The sequence below is a fragment of the Cibotium barometz genome, chromosome 37 (assembly GCF_041138505.1).
Source record: "Cibotium barometz isolate CiBa-2024 chromosome 37, ASM4113850v1, whole genome shotgun sequence".
Lineage (NCBI taxonomy): Eukaryota > Viridiplantae > Streptophyta > Polypodiopsida > Cyatheales > Cibotiaceae > Cibotium > Cibotium barometz.
The window spans coordinates 30,306,106-30,328,507 of record NC_141082.1 but is presented as its reverse complement, the minus strand read 5'-3'; positions in this window follow the sequence as shown (position 1 = coordinate 30,328,507).

Here is a 22,402-nt window from a genome sequence, read left to right as displayed (position 1 = left end):
TTATCATATTTAAAATTCATGCATAGACGCATGCATAAGAGTTGATTATTTTATTATAAAAGTGTTACTTTTATCATATTTGAATTTCATGCATAGAGGTATGCATAAAAGTTGATTATTTTATTATAAAAGTGTTATTTTTATCATATTTGAATTTCATGTATAGAGGTATGCATAAACGATGATTATTTTATTATAAAAGTGTTACTTTTATCATATTTGAATTTCATGCATAGAGGTATGCATAAAAGTTGATTATTTTAATATAAAAGTGTTACTTTTATCATATTTGGGTTTCATGCATAGAGGTATGCATAAAAGATGATTATTTTATTGTAAAAGTGTTACTTTTATCATATTTGGATTTCATGCATAGAGGTATGCATAAAAGTTGATTATTTTATTGTAAAAGTGTTACTTTTATCATATTTGGATTTCATGCATAGAGGTATGCATAAAAGTTGATTATTTTATTGTAAAAGTGTTACTTTTATCATATTTGGATTTCATGCATAGAGGTATGCATAAAAGTTGATTATTTTATTATAAAAGTGTTACTTTTATCATATTTGGATTTCATGCATAGAGGTATGCATAAAAGTTGATTATTTTATTGTAAAAGTGTTACTTTTATCATATTGGATTTCATGCATAGAGGTATGCATAAAAGATATTCTTTTTATACTAAAAGTGTGATTTTCATCATAAATGGATTTTATGCATAACTTAGATGCATAAGAGAAATTCTTTTATTCTAAAAGTGTAATTCCTACCAAATTGAATTTATGCATAGGAAGATGCATAAAAGAATGGATTTTTAATTCAAAAGTGTTATTCTCATCCAAATTGAATTTATGCATAGGAAGATGCATAAAAGATGGATTTTTAATTCAAAAGTGTCAATTCTCATCTAATATGAGTTTATGCATAGGAAGATGCATAAAAGATTGAATTTTAATTCAAAAGTGTCATTTTCTTTTAAAATAAATTTATGCATAGGAAGGTGCATAAAAGATTGATTTTTATTTCGAAAGTGTTAGTCTCCTTAAATGGAATTTATGCATAAATAAATGTGTAGAGAAATCTTATATCAAATATAAGAATTCTCTTGTATTTTATAAATAGATATGAGATGTGATAGGATGTGATAAGAGGTGTATGAGATGTGATAAAATGTGATAAGAGGTGTATGAGATGTGATAAGAATGCGTATGGAAAGTGATAAGATGTGATAAGAGGTGTATGAGATGTGATAAGATGCGTATGGGAAGTGATAGGATGTGATAAGAGGTGTATGAGATGTGATAGGATGTGATAAGATGTGTATGAGAAGTGATAGGATATGATAAGAGTGTATGAGAGGAGTTAGGATGTGATAAGATGAGTTAAGATGTGATAAGATGTGTATGGGATGAGGTAAGAAGTGTATGTGATGGGATAAGATGTATATGGGTTGTGATAGGGCGAGAATGGATGTGCTGTAAAAGAATAAATGTGAAGGCGTTTGTGGTTATATGAATGGGAATGTGGAAATGGATGTATGAATTTGAATGTGGATGTGGATGTATGAATGAATGTGGATATGGATGTATGAATGAATGTGGATGTAGATACAGATGTGGATGTATGTGTGTGGATGTAGATGTATGAATGAGGATGTGAAAATGGATGTATGCATGTAGATGTGTATGTATGAATGTGAATGTGGATGTGGATGTGGATGTATGGATGTAGATACGGATGTGGATGTATGTATGTGGATGTGGATGTATGAATGAGGATGTGAAAATGGATGTATGCATGTAGATGTGGATGTATGCATGTAGATGTGGATGTATGGATGTGGATGTGGATGTATGGATGTGTATGTATGAATGCGGATATGGGATTGGATGTATGATGTGGATGTACGAACATGGATGTGTATGTAGAATAATGAATGTGAATGTGTATATGAAATAATGTGTCATCGAATGAGTGAATGGATGAGAATGAGTACACATATGAATAGAATGTGGAATAAGTAATGTGGACCGAGGAGGGATAATGTGGAAAGACGAGAGTTCGATATAGAAACTGTATTTTGTGACCTGTTTGTAAATGACTGTTTTATGTCAAGAATGCTGGGGAAGCATTTTGACCGTCTTGTGGATTAAGGTCATGGAGACCAATCTGATAAAGTTGCAACTGCTGACGGAGAGTCAATGGAGGACGTCTCGCGTAGCAAGGTCGACCGAGGTCTTGACCAGCCTCGGTTCGATTTAAATGGTGAGCTTTCGGTACGGTGGATGAGAGACCAAGGAAGCGGCCTATGAGTGAAGCGCTAGGTCACCTGCGAAGGATCTTAGAGGGTGCTGACCATACGGTGCTCGGGCTCTGGGTCGCCGAAGATACCCACACGTGCGTCGTGGAAGATATTGGAACAAGGAGTAAGAGTTGTTTTCTGAAACCGGGCATGGATCTGGTTGACTGACCTTGCTGCTCCTCAACGGATGAGTCCATGGCTCTCTTATATGGATCTGTTGATTGATCTTGCTGATCTTCAACGAGGATTCCATCTTGATTTTTATATGTGAAAATATGGTCGGGTACTATGAGCTAGGAACTATTGAAAAGGCCCCTGAGTGAACAGGTGGTGAGCGTTCTGGTTGCCAATGATGCCATAAGTACACCGATGAATGAATGACTGGAAATATGGATTCAACCAGAGATTTTGAGGATTGATATCAGTGACATAATGGTTTCATTAAAGGATTGTTTTAAAGTTAGTTGATGCTGAGAAAAAGGCAATTTCATATTAACTTTTATGCATACCTCTATGCATGAAATCCAAATATGATAAAAGTAACACTTTTACAATAAAATAATCATCTTTTATGCATACTTCTATGCATGAAACCCAAATATGATAAAAGTAACACTTTTATATTAAAATAATCAACTTTTATGCATACCTCTATGCATGAAATTCAAATATGATAAAAGTAACACTTTTATAATAAAATAATCATCTTTTATGCATACCTCTATGCATGAAATTCAAATATGATAAAAGTAACACTTTTATAATAAAATAATCAACTTTTATGCATACCTCTATGCATGAAATTCAAATATGATAAAAGTAACACTTTTATAATAAAATAATCAACTTTTATGCATGCGTCTATGCATGAATTTTAAATATGATAAAAGTAACACTTTTACATTAAAATAATAATCTTTTATGCATATCTCTATGCATGAAATCCAATTAAGCATAATATAAAAATCAATTTCTCTATGATTACAATGAATATCTTTCAATTAATCTAGGATGATAATTCCTAGAATATGGTAGGAAGTCCTCTTTTCATGCTTTGAATGAAATTATTTTATGTGTAATTTTTATAAAAAATTTACCATAGCTCCGCTGCTATGACTGATAAATCTCAAATTATTTTGAAGGATAAAGCTTATCATTAAGGGAATGATTAGAATGATCCCTAATTGGATCATTAACTCATAATGGATTGAATCATCAATATTCAAGAAATACATAAACTAAAAGCATAGAAAAAAGCCATTAATTTGGCCTCAAGCATAGATTAATCTTAAATTAGGGAAAAGCTTTATGAAAAGCTTCACTTGGATTGAGAATAGGTCATGAGAATGACCATTCTTTGAGTGAGAGAGAGAAATTACATAAAAACCATTAGAATTAAGCATAAATAAAAATTTATGTAATTCTTTACTATCTTTCATCAATTAACTTCAATAGCATTCATCAATTTATGTAATTCAAGTACTACCATTCATCAATTAGCTTCAATAGCATTCAAAAACCATTCCAATTAAGCTTCTCAAGCTTGAGAGGGGTTGAGAAGAGAGAAACATTGAGAAATTATAGAAAATGATCAAAATTCACTAATTACCTTACAAATTGCTTGATTCTTTATTCACGGTAGAGGCCCCCAACCAATCAATTGGTTAAGTATGTTGATGGAGCCACCAATGGGGATTGAAGAAAGAGGGAAGCTCCAATTTCTTCAATTTGGAGAGAATTTTAGAGAATAGTAGAAATTAGCATTATTTCAGCATAACTCTAGTATAGTAAAATTCTTCTTTTTTTTTCAAAGGACTCATGTTCTATTTATAGGAGAGGGAAGCTCTAACCAAAGCTAACTGAATTCTAGAATTTTCCAGATTCAGATTGGTTGAATCTGGACTAGATTTGGATCTAGTTTGGTTCCTTTTTTATTCGGTTTGGTTCCATTTTGATTTGGTTTGATTCAAGAGAGAGGAGAGATAAAAATATCACATTATTTTTGAGTTTAAAACTCATTCAAGCATGTGAAATATGCACCTCCTTTAATGGACTCCCCTTCCTTACATATGTGTCAAAATGGAATCATTATACCCAAAATATCTCATATTTTTAATATTGCTCATAGTTTTTTACTAATAAACCTTGTACATTTTCAACTCTTCATCTTATGTGAGCATTTACTCATTTTTGGATACCCAAAATATCTCATATTTTTAATATTGCTCATAGTTTTTCACTAATAAACCTTGTACATTTTTAACTCTTCATCTTATGTGAGCATTTACTCATTTTTCGATACCCAAAATATCTCATATTTTTGATATTACTCATAGTTTCTTACTAATAAACCTTGTACATAGTCAACTCTTCATCTTATGTGAGCATTTACTCATTTTTGGGTATCTGCTTTTACAAATTGGATTGATCTCCTCCCTACACATGGATTGATGCTATTGGCCCATAGGAACCTTAATTGGACCATAATCCAAATTTTTTTGAAAATCTAGACCCTTAGGCTAAGGTCTTTTATACCCATTTCCAATAAATTCCAATTGCACATTGGAAAGTTCTTTTTTTACATGATATGTGAATATATTGTCGGTTACTATGAGCTAGGAACTATCGAAAAGGCCCCTGAGTGGACAGGTGGTGAGCGTTCTCGTTGCCAATAATGCCATAGGTACACCGATGAGAAGGAATGATTAGAAATAAGGATTTAACTAGAGATTTTGAGGATTATGATGTGACACCATGGTTTCATTAAATGATTGTTTTTAAAGATAGCTGATTCTGTGAAAAAGGCAATTTCATATTGGGTGTGTAAGTGGTGTGACTAGTTTAAGTTTGCATGAATATCCGGCTAGGGGGCCTGGGAACTCTTTTCCCTAGTACCCGGGACAAAACCTAACCAAATTCCTATAATTGGATCCCATCACTACAGTGGTTGGGCGGTTGACTAACCCACGGGACTGGATGGGGTTAGGCTAGACTGATGGATCCCTAAAATGAGACTAAAATTTTTGTTGGTATGATAGATGAAGTAAATCCCGGATAAAAATTGTTCTATGGAAAAGAATCAACGGCTATGCCTCTCCATGAGGAAAAAAGCGTTGGTCTCTATGATCCAAGTGCAATCATTCCCTTGATGTGACTATGGGACTTACGAGTTCGGTCAGATCAGCTCAGTTAGTTAAGGCTTTTGACTACATTAGAGAAAAGTTATCCTGGAGGAATCGCCCGTGCTTTCCAGGCAAGGGAAGTTTTTTTGGGTTTGGTTTTGGAAGAACCGATGGATTAGTCTCTTGTCTGGATATCCGTGGGCGAGGCCCCGAGTGTGGGACCCTGCCCCGCACAAGAAGTGCTACTTTCGTTTTGCTAGAAATCCCAGAATTTGTTGCGCGGTGGGGACAGGGATCTCACAGCTGGTATCAGAGTGATTTGGCTAAAGTGGATCAACCACGAGAAGCCAAGAATGTCATAAATTTATGAAGTAGCAATAAAAGGTTGAAATTGTGTGATGAAACTCATACAAATTGATATTCAGAATGAAATTCCTAATTTGATAAAGATGGAAGTACTGCAATTGTATGGAATCGCTAACTTGCTTGAGGCCTAGACATGATGGTATTTACCTTAGAGTTCCAAGGACCGTGACTACCCGTATATACCAAGGGTATAACTGCAGCTCTTTATTGGTAGTATATACGAGTAAATCTAAGATCTTGAAATTATAAGCTAAAATGCTATCTAGATGATGAATTCGAATGTGGTTGATATGATTTTAAAATTCTGGTTGAGAACTGATGAGTTGAATTGGATTCTGATTGAAAAATGATGATTCTTGAATTTTTGGTTGAAAAGCGATAAACTAAGCAAAACCACAATGAGGATGAATGGGACAAGTCCCTGTGTTGATGATCATAACTGGAATGATGATAATGACTTCAGCAAATCACTATGAGATTAGTGTATTGTGCTGACAGATTGCTACTGTTAACCCAGTGGATCAAGTTAAGGGATGGCAATTTAAAAATCTATAAAATTGAAATCCCCCATGGAGTACTGTTTAGATGGAAATTTTAGTCTAATAGACCATTATTGTGTTGAAAATATGAATTGTTATCTGATAATGCGACTATCCTTATCCCACGATTCTGTGGGGAGTTGACCTATCTAAAGAACCCCAGAATCAGATGAATCAAAAATCGAAATTGAATCATAAATAAAGGGACTTAACAAGATGTTTCGTATTGATAGGAACTTGGATCAAGGTCATCGTGGTAGAAATGATAACCCCCAACTCGATGAGAAAGAGCTCGACTTGGATGTTCGTAAAACTCTTCATAGTTCGCAGCCTGGACCTTTCAAGGGTGAAGGAAAAAACTTGGGTGAGGCTGTGGAGAAGTGGATTGAAGCAATGGGGACGAGTACTTTGATGTCATACGGTACAATGAGAAGAGCAAAATGGCTCTTGCAAGGCTGAGGATAGTAGAAACAGCCAAAGTGGCATGGAGAAACCACTGCGAGAGGCAAACCGTCTGGATCGGCATACCCAGACATGGAATGATCTCAAAATTTGCCTAAGGACGAGGTTCTATCCTCCCGGCTTTTTGGAAACAAAGATGAACGAATTCTTAGAGTTAACCCAAGGGAGCAGAACTATTAAAGTATATCCCCAAGCGTTCGCTCTCCTCCTCAAATACTCGCCATCGTTGAATGAAGAACAGCTGATGGCTAGGTTCATTCGGGGACTGAATGAACTTTTGAATATTTTGGTGAAGAACGCCAAGCCAGTTTCCATGTGCGGATGGCGAAGGATTTCTCCAAGACCTTTGATGTCAAGGTCCCACCAAAGCCAGCACCATCACCTTTCAAAAGGTTTTTAGTTCTAGAAGGTGATTCCAACCTTCCATCGCCTAAGAGATACCAGGGTCAATCCCAGACTAGGGGAAGTTCCAGAATGGAAGAAATGTCCTTTTCCCGAAACTCAATCCCCTGGAATTTAACTTCAGAAGTTCCACCCTTGAACAAAGGGAGTGAAATGCTATAACTTTCAAGGATTTAGACATCGCAGTATGGATTGCCCAACTCCTCCTAGATCAAGGTTTTCGGGGCAGGGAAATCAGGGATCAAGATTCCAGACTCCAGCCCCTTCCTTCCAGAGTAATCAGGTTTCTATCCGCCAAAATTAGGAAAATTCTAGAGGTAGACCCTCTAACCAACTTGCAGTTACAATCCAAAGTAATGCAAGACCTCTGCCTCATAATAGGGGAAGTCAAAGAGAGTTGTTCCCAAATAGGCCGTCCACTTCCAAGGCAGTAACGCTCGAAGTGATTGAAGAAGAAGAAGAAGATGAAAGATATCATACTCCACCTGCGAGATGAGGACATCTCGCGTTTTTTAAGTGGGGTAGGATGTAAGATTCCTCCCCCAACCCCTCAAGATGTCCAATCTCTCCCCCTGTAATCATTCCCCTTGTCAGAATATTAACAGATCTTGTTTCTATCTATTTTTGGCTTAGAGAGAGAAAATATTCTAGAGAGAGATTATTCAATTTTTAAATATTTTTGGATGAAAAAATATCTTTTCTTATTAAAATAAATTCCCCTGAAACAGAAGTTCAAAAAGAATTTCAGAAGGTGCATTAGAAATAAATTATAATATGTTCAAAAGGCCTTAGCCTAAGGGTCCAGATTTTTTGAAAATTTTAGATTAAGGTTCTGAGGGGCCAATTAGATTAATCAAAATGTAGGGAGGAGATAAATTGAAGAAATAAAGAGAATCCCCCCAAAAATGAGTAAATACTCACATAAGATGAAGAGTTGACTAAGGACAAGATTATTAGTTAAAAAAGAAGAGATATTTAGAGGAAATGATGCATTTTTGACACCTCGGTGTGGGGGAATTCCCCTCATGAAGGAGGCACCTATTTCACATGTGTGGATGAGTTTTAAACTCACAAATAATGAGATATTTTCATCTCTCCTCTCTCCTGTTTCAACTAGAACCAAAAAGTAAGCTAAACTGACCTAAAAATGGTCAAAAAGTGACCAAACTGATCTGGAAAATTCTAGAATTAGTTTGCTTGGTTAGAGGCTCACTTTTTTCTATAAATAGAAGCCTCCCCCTTTGTAAAATCTTAATAGTGTTTATGCACTGTTACTCTACTCCACCCCAGAGCCAAAAACATTGAATTCATTAATAATTCACTTGTTTTTGACTATTTCCTCTACAAAGAATTGGTGGCCACTCTTGATCCAAGCAAGAGTAGAACCCTCAATCCCTCAAGCCAAAGGATAGCTCACAAAACTCCATGTAAGTTAGAAATTCTACTTTTTTCTAATTATATTCTATGGTTTTATGATTTCTTGCTTCTTTTAAATTGAAATTGGATGTTATGCCTTGATGGAAAGGCTTCCCCCTTCTCTTCATTGAATTCAGCCCTTCTTTATCCAAGATGTGTAATCAAATAAATAGAGTTAAACTTTTCGTATAGTTTTCTCTTAAAAAATGAGAATTGATTAAATTAGAGTGCTAAATTCATCTTGGGGTAAATTCTAAGTAGATTTAGAATGTAAAAATTGAGAAATGGTTAGCCATACAAAGGAGATTATGGCAAAATTTTCTTAAATTTTATGAAAATAAGTTTTATCTTTATGTTATTCAAAAAGAGTAATCACCTCCGTTTGTGTATTCTGAAAGTGTTATTTTCAGTCTATGCATAGAAAGATGCATATTGAAAATATTTTTATTATAAAAGCGTTATTTTTATTAGAATTAATTTCTATGCATAGAAAGATGCATATTAGACATATGTTTATTATAAAAGTGTTACTTTCACCAATATTTATTTTTATGCATAAAGTGATGCATAAAATAAATTTTTTATTATAAAAGTGTTACTTTCACCAATATTGATTTTTATGCATAAAGTGATGCATAAAAGAATTTTTTTATTATAAAAGTGTTACTTTCACCAATATTGATTGTTATGCATAAAGTGATGCATAAAAGAATTTTTTTATTTTAAAAGTGTTACTTTCACCAATATTGATTTTTATGTATAAAGTGATGCATAAAAGAATTTTTTTTATTATAAGAGTATTACTTTCATCAAAATTGATTTTATGCATAGAAAGATGCATAAAGAATTTATTTCTATTTCAAAAGAGTTATTCTCATTAACTTTGATTTTATGCATAGAAAGATGCATAAAGAAATTTATTTTTAATTCAAAAGAGTTATTCTCATTAACTTTGATTTTATGCATAGAAAGATGCATAAAGGAATTTATTTTTAATTCAAAAGAGTTATTCTCATTAATTTTGATTTTATGCATAAAAAGATGCATAAAGGAATTTATTTTTATTTCCAAAGAGTTATTCTCATTAATTTTGATTTTATGCATAGAAAGATGCATAAAGGAATTTATTTTTATTTCGAAAAGTGTTATTTTCATTAAAATTGATTTTATCATTAGAAAGATGCATAAAGGATTTATTTTTATTTCGAAAGTGTTATTTTCCTTAAAATTGAATTTATGCATAAATAGATGTATAAAAGGATTTTTATAAAAGTGTTATTCCCACTGAAGTTGATTTTTATAAAAGAATGGATGGATGGATAGATGTGATGTGAATCAGATAAATGAGAATGAATGGATGGGTGTGATGTGAATCAGATAAATGTGAATGAATGGATGGATAGATGTGATGTGAATCAGATAAATGTGAATGAATGGATGGATAGATGTGATGTGAATTAGATAAATGTGAATGAATGGATGGATACATGTGATGTGAGTCAGATAAATGAGAATGAATGGATGGATACATGTGATGTGAGTCAGATAAATGAGAATGAATGGATGGATGTGATGTGAGATAAATGTGAATGAATGGATGGATGGATGTGATGTCAATCAAATAAATGTGAATGAATGGATGGATGGATGTGATTGAATAGATGTGATGAGATGTCATGTGAATCAGGATGTAAATGAATGATATGGGATGGATGTGGATGTATGTGAAAGAATGGATGTGGATGTATGTGAAGAATGAAAGTGGATGTATGTGAAAGAATGGATGTGGATGTGTGTATGTGAAAGGATGCATGTGGATGTATATGAAAGGATAGATGTGGATGTGTATGTGATAAGTATGGATGAGGATGTATGTGGAAGAATATATGTGGATGTGAATGTGATGGATATAAACGAGAATAGAGACGATGAGATGTGATGTCAATTAGATAGATATGAATGATATGGGATGTGATTGAATGTGATAGCATGTGAATCAGGATGTGAATGAATGATAAGGGATGTGAATGAATGTGATAACATGTGAATCAAGATGTGAATGAATGATAAGGGATGTGAATGAATGTGATAGCATGTGAATCAGGATGTGAATGAATGTGATAGCATGTGAATCAGGATGTGAATGAATGATAATGGATGTGAATGAATGTGATAGCCTGTGAATCGGGATGTGAATGAATGATAAGGGATGTGAATGAATGTGATGGCATGTGAATCGAGATGAGAATGAATGGTATGGGATGTGAATGGATGTGATGTGATGTGAATCAAGATGTAAATGAATGAGATGTGATGTGAAATGGATGTGATAAGATGCGATGTAAACTGGATAGATGATAAAGAATGTGATGTGATGAGATGTATGGGTAAATGCGAGTGGATGAGATCTGATGAGGTAAATTGAGAAAAGAAGTGTTGAGATGGAAAATGATGTGATTGGGTGAGAATGGGAATTTATATGAAATGAATGTGGATTAAGTAATGTTGAGGTGGAAAATGATGTGATTGGGTGAGAATGGGAATTTATATGAAATGAATGTGGATTAAGTAATGTTGATTAATGTGGAAAGACAAGAGTTCATTATAGAAATTGTATTTATGGCATGTTTTTAAATGACTGTTTTATGTCAAGAATGCTGGGGAAGCATTTTGACCGTCTTGTGATTAAGGTCGTGGAGACCTAGCTGATAAAGTTAAAACAGCTGACGGAGAGTCAACGGAGGATGTCTCGCATAGCAAGGTCGGCCGAGGTCTTGACCAGCCTCGGTTCGATGATTTAAATGGTGAGCTTCCGGTACGGTGGATGAGGGACCAAGGAAGCGGTCTATGAGTGCGCTAGGTCACCTGCGAAGGATCCTAGAGGGTGCTGACCATACAATGCTCGGGGTTGCCGTGACGATACCCACACGTGCGTCGTAGAAGATATTGAATAAGGAGTAAGAGTTGTTTTTTGAATTCGGGCATGGATCTGGTTGATTGACCTTGCTGGTTCTCAACGGATAAGTCCATGGCTCTTTTATTATTGGAATTAGGGTTGCAGGAAAGCACACAAAGCTTGGAGAAGAAGAAGCAAGAATGCACACAACACACGGTGTATTAGATTGTGTCAATGTACAAAGATAAGTTAGCCCTAGAATGATGGGCGTATATACAAGCCGGGGGAAAAAACCTCCTTAGGAGGGAAAAAGTACCCCGGCGGTCCTAAGTGTGTTCACACACATCACTGCCTATATATATGGCAACAAATCCCCCCTGGGAGTGATGGTGTGAACGAGAGCTAGCACTCATGTATAGGGAAGTGCCATGCTCGAAGTAGATCAGTCCACAAAGGGGAGCAAGCCCAAAGCTTTGCGGAAAGCTTCAAACTTCTCACGAGGAAGCGCCTTAGTGAAAAGATCGGCGAGGTTGTCCTATGTTGGCACATATGCCAAGCTGATCTCTCCTGCTGAGAGTCTCTCCGTGACATAGTGATAATGCACCTCAATGTGCTTTGTACGAGCATGAAAAACTGGGTTTCTCGCAACTGCCAATGCGCTTTGACTGTTAGTGTAAATAGAGGTGGCAGACTCCTGTCCAACACCCAAATCAGCCACCGTCTGAGCCACACACACTCAACTGTAGCTGTAAAAGCTACCCTGTACTCAGCTTCACAACTAGAAGTGGCCACAGTAGGTTGCTTCTTGCTCAACCCAGATATGCATGAGCTACCGAGCATGAAACAAAAACCACTTGTGGACACTCTTGTGTCATAGCAACCAGCCCAATCTAAGTCCGAAAAAGCATGTAAATCTGGCGGCAACGATCCCCCCTTGGGATAAAACAACCCAAGATGTATGGTGCCACTCAAGTAGAGAAAGATGCATTTAACTGCCTTCCAATGCTGAGACCCTGGGCTATGCATAAACCTGCTCACCTGTGAGACTGTAAACTGAATGTCCGGCCTCGTAATGCATACATAAATGAGGCAACCAACAACTGTCTGATAGAGTGTAACATCAAAGTGATCTCCAGCATCATGAAGACTCAACTTCAAACCTATCTCCATTGGAGTAGCAATAGGCTTGCAGTCTTCAAAGCCAAATCTCCGCAACAATGTCTCAATATACTCTGTTTGACACAAAGCAATACCTCCATCACACTGCTTAAATTGTATCCCCAAATAATGATGCAAATGCCCCAAATCTGATATCTCAAAAGAGGCATTCAAACCAGCCTTAAAATCAGCAAAATGACTCTCATTTGGTCCTGTGAGCAGCATGTCATCGACATAGAGAGCAATGATTAGATGTACATCATCCACACGTTTAACATACAAAGTGCTTTCTGTTGGACTATTCTGAAAACCATGTGCAGTCAAATATGCATATATCTTTTCATACCAAGCTCGGGGAGTTTGCTTTAAACCATACAAAGCCTTTTTCAACCTGCACACTTTATTTTCCTGCCCTCTTTGAGCAAAACCACGAGGCTACGATACATACACCTCCTCATGCAAATCTCCATTCAAGAACCCAGTCTTTATGTCCAACAGATGTACATTCCAACCATTATGAGTTGCCAATGCACAAATGCTACGAATGGTAGTCATACGACAAGTGGGAGCAAAGGTCTCATCAAAATCAATGCCCTTTTCTTGAGCATAACCCTTTGCAACAAGTCTAGCCTTATAGCGATCAACACTGCCATCTGGCTTTTGTTTCAACTTAAAAACCCACTTACATCCAATGACCTTTTTACCAATAGGCAAATCACACAAAGACCATGTACCATTCTTCATTATAGCATAATATTCACTTTGCATTGCAGCCAACCAATTTTTTGATTTTTGTGTCTCATCAAATGAAAGAGGTTCTTCCTCTTCACACATACTAGACACAGCCAAAGCATAACAATCTGATGCATAAGAGGCATGCTGAAAACCTGAACAAGTACGACTAGAAATAGGTGCATCAATTTTACTATCACGCAAGGTTTGCACCAGCCATTTAGGCATACCTCTAGCCTACTCATTTTCAGCCTTATCCTCATAAATTACATCCTGTAAATCTGCATAAGAAATAGGCTGATCTATGATGTTGTTTGAAATCTGCATAGGCTGAATATTTGCCTCATTAGGACTTACACTTGAATTCCCACCTGTAAACAGAGGAACAATGTATCAAATACATCCCGTGAGCTCACACTTGTCTCTTTGGTACATGATAACAAAGGCTGCACAGCATCTTCCACAAAAACATCTCGACTAATCAAGATACGCTTTGACTATGGATGATACAATCTGTAACCCTTGCTCTCAGCACTGTAACCAACAAAAATGCATTTGACAGTCTTATCATCCAATTTTCTACGTTGTTGCACAGGCACTAAAGCATAGGCCAAGCAACCAAAGACACGCAAGTGACCAATAGAAGGCTTCCTGCCATGCCAAGCTTTGTATGGAGTAACAAACTGCAAGGCCTTAGTAGGACACCTGTTGAGTACATATGCAGCACACATGACAGCCCTCAAGCCAAAACGCATGTGGCAAAGCTTGGCTCTTGACCATACATCGTGCCATCTCCATAAGTGACCTGTTTTTTCTCTCAGCAACACCATTTTGCTGAGGGGTATATGGCATTGTACATTGGTGTTTTATCCCACGACTAGCCAGAAATGCATCAAACTCTTTAGACATGTACTCCCCCCCTCGATCAGAACGGAAGGTGCCCACAATATAATTGGATACATTTTCAACCATAAGCAAAAACTGTTTGAAGCACAAAAACACTTCGGACTTTGCCTTCAGTGGGATATACCCATGCATGCCTTGAGTAATCATCAATGAAAGTCACGAAGTACAAGTGTTTACCAAATGACGGAGTTTGCATAGGCCCACATATATCACTATGTACAAGTTGTAATTTGCGTGTGGCCTGCACAGAACCATCCTTTGGAAACGCAGAACGTTGCATTTTGCCCAAAATACAGCCTTCACAAACATGTTTTAATGGTGCCTCAAGAGGGGGCAATGAAGCAACCATATCAAATTTCTACAAATGCAGCAAACTAGCAAAGTTCAGATGACCAAAACGAGCATGCCATAGTTTTGCATCTGAAACTGCCTTTTCATCAGATACTGCATTTGCTGAATCTTCCACACACTTGTCATAAGAATTGAGCCTATACAGCCCACAAAACAAGGTGCCAGATGCAATAATCGTATCACCAGAAGTCAAATCATGAACAGTATATCTGTCATCCACAAATTTGACTACAAGTCCAAGTCTAGCAACAAGCGCAGAGACAGACAATAGATTCTTCTTTATCCCTGGCACATACAAAGCATCTGAAAGTGTGAAAGCGCTGCCATTTTTTGCAGCAGTAAAGCATAATTTTACCAATGCCCTTCACTTGGGAAGAAGCATTATTGGCACATGTGATAGTATTCCCATTAGGGACAGCATAAAGACAAGTGAACATATCACAATGCGAGGTAATGTGCTTTGTAGCACCACTGTCAAAATACCATACATCAGAGTCAACAAAAACTGCCAAACATGCATCATGTATAGATGGGTCATACTGGCAATGCACGCTAAACGCCCATTCTGTATCCTGCACAACATTTGCAGAATCTGCATTTGTAGAAGCATCTGCTATTATGGCTGCATTTGACTCTTTCTTCTTTGCTTCTTTAGCCTTTAGCTTAGGGCAATTCTTAATGACATGATCAGTTGCCTTACAATAGTTGCACCTGATCTTTTTCTTGCCTTTATCAAGAGCTTTCTCAGACCTATTGTTGCTACCTGTGGAAGGAGAAGAAGTTGCAAACCTACTAATAGTAGGAGAAGAAACAGTGGAAGGGGATGCCTTACCACTTCTTCTCTACTGGGCAGCAACAAATGCCTGATCAACTGCACGCTGCCTAGCCCTGTTTTGCGTGGATTGCGCTTCTTGCAAGAGCTTGTTGACTAAAGTATCATACTTGACAACATCAGGTCTGTCCTTAGTAACAAGTCTCCACGTGGAAGCAAAAGTCTGATATGACTCAGGTAAAGCATCAAGAGAACAGTCTGCACAAGAGAATGATCAGGAATAATCTCACCTGCAGAAATCAACTATTTCTTGAGATCTTTAATCTCAACAAGAAAAACATTCATGTCATCATCTTCCTGCATAATCTTCGATTCTAGCTCTTTACGCAGGTAAGAGATTTTTACCTCGTTACGACTTGCATATACCTGCATACAAACCAGCTAGAATATCCCAAGCCTATTTTGTTGTTTTAGCTAAACGAATATGTGGAGTGATGTTACATTTGACAGAAAGTGCAATCAAGGCATGAGCCTGCGTATCTTTACCATCCCAACGAGCTTGTTCAGCAACAGTGTGGGCAAAACAGCAGCAACAGTAGAGCTGCTAGAACCTGCAACATCCTCAACAGATCCTACATCCACAACAGAACCTGAACGCACATCCATACCCTGCACAATGTTCCACACTCCTTTTGCAACCAAAACATGTTGCATCATGTATACCCAAAGTGGGTAGTTGCTGTCTCCATCCAGTTTGTCATCAGCAGACAACATGCGAAATACATCATTGCTGTTATCAGCCATGGCCACTGACTGAAAATGATGCAAAACTACCTGTAATGGAGCAAAGACTGAACAGAAAACAACTCGTGCTATGTAGCACGGTCCACAATAGAATACGTATGCCTGTTTTGCAGAAAACTGCATTGTCAAAATTTCTGCACAAAATGACGAAAACACCTGTACAGAACTTGTAATACAAAAACGGAGCCTGAAACGACCTCAGATGCAATTTTTGAGAACGCAAAGCCCTACTGGTCAATCTGCAGAGTATAGGGACCTGCAAGCGCTCGTGAAAGCTCACCTCAATCGGAGAACGTGAATCAGAGGGTACTAGCGACGTAGCCCTGGTGTGGGAGCCGATGCCTGCTCTGATACCAATTGTTGGAATTAGGGTTACAGGAAAGCACACAAAGCTTGGAGAAGAAGAAGCAAGAATGGACACAACACAGAGTGTATTAGATTGTGTCAATGTACAAAGATAAGTTAGCCCTAGAATGATGGGCGTATATACAAGCCGAGGGAAAAAACCTCCTAAGGAGAGAAAAAGTGCCTCGGCGGTCCTAAGTGTGTTCACACACATCATTGTCTATATATATGGCAACATTTATATGGATCCGTTGTGGTTGATCTTGCTGATCTTCAACGGAGATTCCATTTTGATATGTGAATATATTACCGATTACTCTATGAGCTAGGAACTATCGAAAAGGCAAGGCCCCTGAGTGGACAGGTGGTGAGCGTTCTGGTTGTTGCCAATGATGCCATAGGTACACCGATAGCCTCTATGGCATAGAGCACCAAATGTATAGTTCTGATTAAAAAATCCCTTGCCTTCAATGTTTTTGGTTTTGGATTTAGGAGTAAGCTTCTTGCTCGTATAGGTATAGCCAAAAGCATAGGCATAGAGGATCCTCAAGAAATATCCCAATCACTCCTTGAGCACACTCTGCCCAATAACAAGAGAAGGAAGCTCAATATTGTAAGAAAGATTTTAACTCAAATTTAGGAATTTTGGAAAATATGCACAATTTTGGGATAATTCTTTGTTAGATCCAATACAATGTTTACTGTGCGATATGCAAGATTTACTATTGGATGTTCTCAACAAGCATTTGAATAATGCGATATGATTTATATACTATTGTACATTTGTAACAAGTATATATGATGTTGGTGGGATGTAAATTTGCCTACACACACACACACATGCACACCAAGAATTAAGTTTGTTTATATCACATAGCTTCCAGTTGACCATCAAACACAGAAACTTTAACAAAGAAAGGATATTCAATGTAACTTTAAGTTGTAAGAAAGACTAGGTGTGATAGAATTAAAAAGATCACCATCTGTATTGAATCAAAATTCTTGAACAATGGGTGAACCATAAATCTAAAAGCTTAAGAAAGCCTTACAATCTGAATAATGATTGAACTATGAGTTTGGTAGCTTCATACAACATTGCTAAAAGATTACAAAGCTAGTTGCCCATGTGCTAACAAATCATTCTTGCTCAACTGCACTGACGTGTGATGGTGCCTCACTTTCATGTTGATTCAATTGATTCTGTTTGGCCTTGAGTATTATAGCCTTTGGAATCTTGATTTTCTCTAGAAGTTGTCCACCCTTGGGCTTCCATGCCCAAATGATGCAGCTAGTGTCTTCCCAGCGCTGAGGATCATTTCTGTTCTCTCGCCAATACTTGTTCCAGCAATCCTTATAAACCTCCACATCACTTGCATTCTTCTTCTTTGAAATTGGTGCCCAATATTGTATCTGAACTTGTAGGTAGTTTATCGAGTTGTTGTTTTGATCAACATCACTTGTTGTCACTCCCAACCATATTGGGTAATTTGCATCACAAGTTTGTACAAGCACAAAATCTCCTTTAGACACATCAAGAGTCGGGTTGAACTCTTCAGCAGGTCTGTTGCGCATTGGACCACAATAATGGTCCTCATTTACATCAAACCCTTCATCTACATTATCCTCCACTTGAAGGTTAAGAGGCTCAGCTTTTTCGCATACACTCCTTGGCCAAAAGTCATGAAATCCAATGTCTTCCCTTGCACTAGTTTAGGGGTTTGCATGTTTAGCATAAGATTGTCCCAATAGGCAAGGACCGGATTGATCCACTTAGCATAATCACTTTGGTCTCCTTTCTCTTGCAAGTGCTCTTTCCACCAATTGACATGTTTTTTTAAGCCCTCCACAACCTTCTCATTTTCCTTAACATACTCAAAGGGTGGCTTGGAAAACCTTCAGGAAGCTTGGGTCCTCCCTGGTCATTTCTCTTCCATAACTCTATCCCGCTTTCTGGTAACCAATCAACATTTTTGGGGTGTACTTTGTATTGCATCAAAGGTATTCCATCACTCATATAAAACCTGAATTGCAATGGCTTTGAATGTCCAATCAAGCTATCGGCTCCATCATGTAAGCATCCCTTGACAAAGCCTTTGAAGTCTGCCACCTTTTGTAGGAGAGAAAGGGTGGTGTGTGAGATCCCGGTCTCCACCGCGCAACGGATTCGGGGTACTAGCAGCGGAAGTAGCACTTCATGCGCGGGTCAGGGACCCACACTCGGGGCCTCACCCACGGATATCCGGACAAGAGACTAATCTGTCGGTTTGTCCAAAACCGAAACCGGAAAAACTTCCTTTACCCGGAAAGCATGGGCGATTCCACCAGGATAACTCTTAACTCTAACGTAGTCAAGATCATTACGGATCAACTGATCTGACTGCACCTTTAACGGTACTTGGTCAAATCAAGGAAGAAACTTGCACTTGGATCATTGGGATCAACGCTTTTTTCCCCATCAAGAGAGGCACAGCCGTTGATTCCTATCCATAGAACAATTTCTATCCGGGATTTACTTCATCTATCGTAATAATAGAAATTAAATCTCGATTTACGGATCCATCAGTCCAGCCTAACCCCATCCGATCCCATGGGTTAGCCAACCGCCCAACCACTGTAGTGATGGGATCCAATTTGGAATTTGGTTAGGTTTTGTCCCGGGTACCAAGGAAAAGAGTTCCAAGGCCCCCTAGCCGGAAGTTCATGCAAACATAAAACCAGCCACACCACTTACACACCCAATATGAAATTGCCTTTTTCTTAGCATCAACTAACTTTAAAACAATCCTTTAATGAAACCATAGTACCACTGATCACAATCTTCCAATTTATCCGGTTGATTCATAATTTCCCAGCATTCCTTCATCAGAGTATCTATGGCATCATTGGCAACTAGAACGCTCACCACCTGTCCACACAGGGGCCTTTTCAATAGTTCCTAGCCCATAATACTCGGCAAAATAATCACTTATAAAAATTCAAGATGGACTCTCGTTGAAGATCAGCAAGATCAACCAACAGATCCATATAAAGAGCCATGGACTCATCCATTGAAGACCAGCAAGGTCAATCAACCAGATCCATGCCCGGTTTCACAAAACAACTCTTACTCCATGTTCCAATATCTTCCTCGATGCACGCGTGGGTATCCTGGGCGACCCAGAGCCCGAGCACCGTATGGTCAGCACCCTCTAGGATCCTTCGCAGGTGACCTAGCGCTTCACTCATAGGCCGCTTCCTTGGTCCCTCATCCACCGTACCGGAAGCTCACCATTTAAATCGAACCGAGGCTGGTCAAGACCTCGGTCGACCTTGCTACGCGAGACGTCCTCCATTGACTCTCCGTCAGCAGTTGCAACTTTAACAGTTAGGTCTTCATGACCTTAATCCACAAGATGGTCAAAATGCTTCCCCAGCATTCTTGACATAAAACAGTCATTTACAAACAGTCACAAAATACAGTTTCTAAATCAAACTCTTGTCTTTCCACATTATCCCTCCTTAGTCCACATTACTTATTCCACATTCCATTCAATGTGTACTCATTCTCATCCATTTCCTCATATCGACGACACATTTATTCACCTTCACATTCATACATCCACATTTACATGGATACATCCATTTTCGCATCCTCATTTATACATCCACATCCCATATCCACATTCATACATACACATCCATATCCACATCCATACATCCACATTCACATCCACATTCACATTCACATTCACATCCACATTCACATCCTCATTTATACATCCACATCCACATCCATATTCACATCCATACATCCACATCTACATGCATACCTCCATTTTCACATCCTCATTTATACATCCACATCCCTTATCTACATTCATACATACACATCCATATCCACATCCATACATCCACATCCACATCCACATTCATATTCACATCCATATATCCACATCTACATGCATACATCCATTATCACGTCCTCATTCATACATCCACATCCACATCCACATACATACATACATCTACATCCACATTCCCATTCACATCTATACATCCACATCTACATCCACATTCATATACATCCACATCCACATCCACATTCATATTCACATCCATATATCCACATCTACATGCATACATCCATTATCACGTCGTCATTCATACATCCACATCCACATACATACATACATCCACATCCACATACATACATACATCTACATCCACATTCCCATTCACATCTATACATCCACATCTACATCCACATTCATATACATCCACATCCACATTCCCATTCACATCTATACATTCACATCTACATCCACATATATACATACATCCACATCCACATTCCCATTCACATCTATACATTCACATCTACATCCACATATATACATACATCCACATCCACATTTCCATTCACATCTATACATCCACATCTACATCCACATTCACATCTATGCATATACATCTTCATGCATACATCCATTTTCACATTCATACATCCACTTTCACATTCATACATCCATACTCCCATCTCCACATCCACACATCCACATACATACATCCATTTCCACATTCATACATCCACTTTCACATTCATACATCCATACTCCCATCTCCACATCCACACATCCACATACATACATCCATTTCCACATTCCCATTCACATCTATACATCCACATCTACATCCACATTCATATACATCCACATCCACATCCACATTCATATTCACATCCATATATCCACATCTACATGCATACATCCATTATCATGTCGTCATTCATACATCCACATCCACATACATACATACATCCACATCCACATACATACATACATCTACATCCACATTCCCATTCACATCTATACATCCACATCTACATCCACATTCATATACATCCACATCCACATTCCCATTCACATCTATACATTCACATCTACATCCACATATATACATACATCCACATCCACATTCCCATTCACATCTATACATTCACATCTACATCCACATATATACATACATCCACATCCACATTCCCATTCACATCTATACATCCACATCTACATCCACATTCACATCTATGCATATACATCTTCATGCATACATCCATTTTCACATTCATACATCCACTTTCACATTCATACATCCATACTCCCATCTCCACATCCACACATCCACATACATACATCCATTTCCACATTCATACATCCACTTTCACATTCATACATCCATACTCCCATCTCCACATCCACACATCCACATACATACATCCATTTCCACATTCCCATTCATGTAACCCCATATGTCTTCACATCTAATCTTTTACATCACATCCATTCTCGCCCTATCACAACCCATATACATCCTATTCTATCACATACACTTCTTACCTCATCCCATACACATCTTATCACATCTTAATTCATCTTATCACCTCTTATCACTTCTTATACACCTCTTATCACATCCTATCACATCTCATATCTTATTTATAGAATACAAGAGAATTCTTATATTTGATATAAGATCTCTTTACACATTTACTTATGCATAAATTCCATTTAAGGAGATTAATACTTCCGAAGAAAAATCAATCTTTTATGCATCTTCCTATGCATAAATTCAATTTAGATGAGAATGACACTTTTGAATTAAAAATCATTTTTTTTAAATGCATCTTCTTATGCATAAAGTCAATTTGGTAGGAATTACACTTTTAGAAATAAAGAATTTCTCTTATGCATCTAAGTTATGCATAAAATCCATTTATGATGAAAATCACACTTTTAGTATAAAAAGAATATCTTTTATGCATACCTCCATGCATGAAATCCAATTATGATA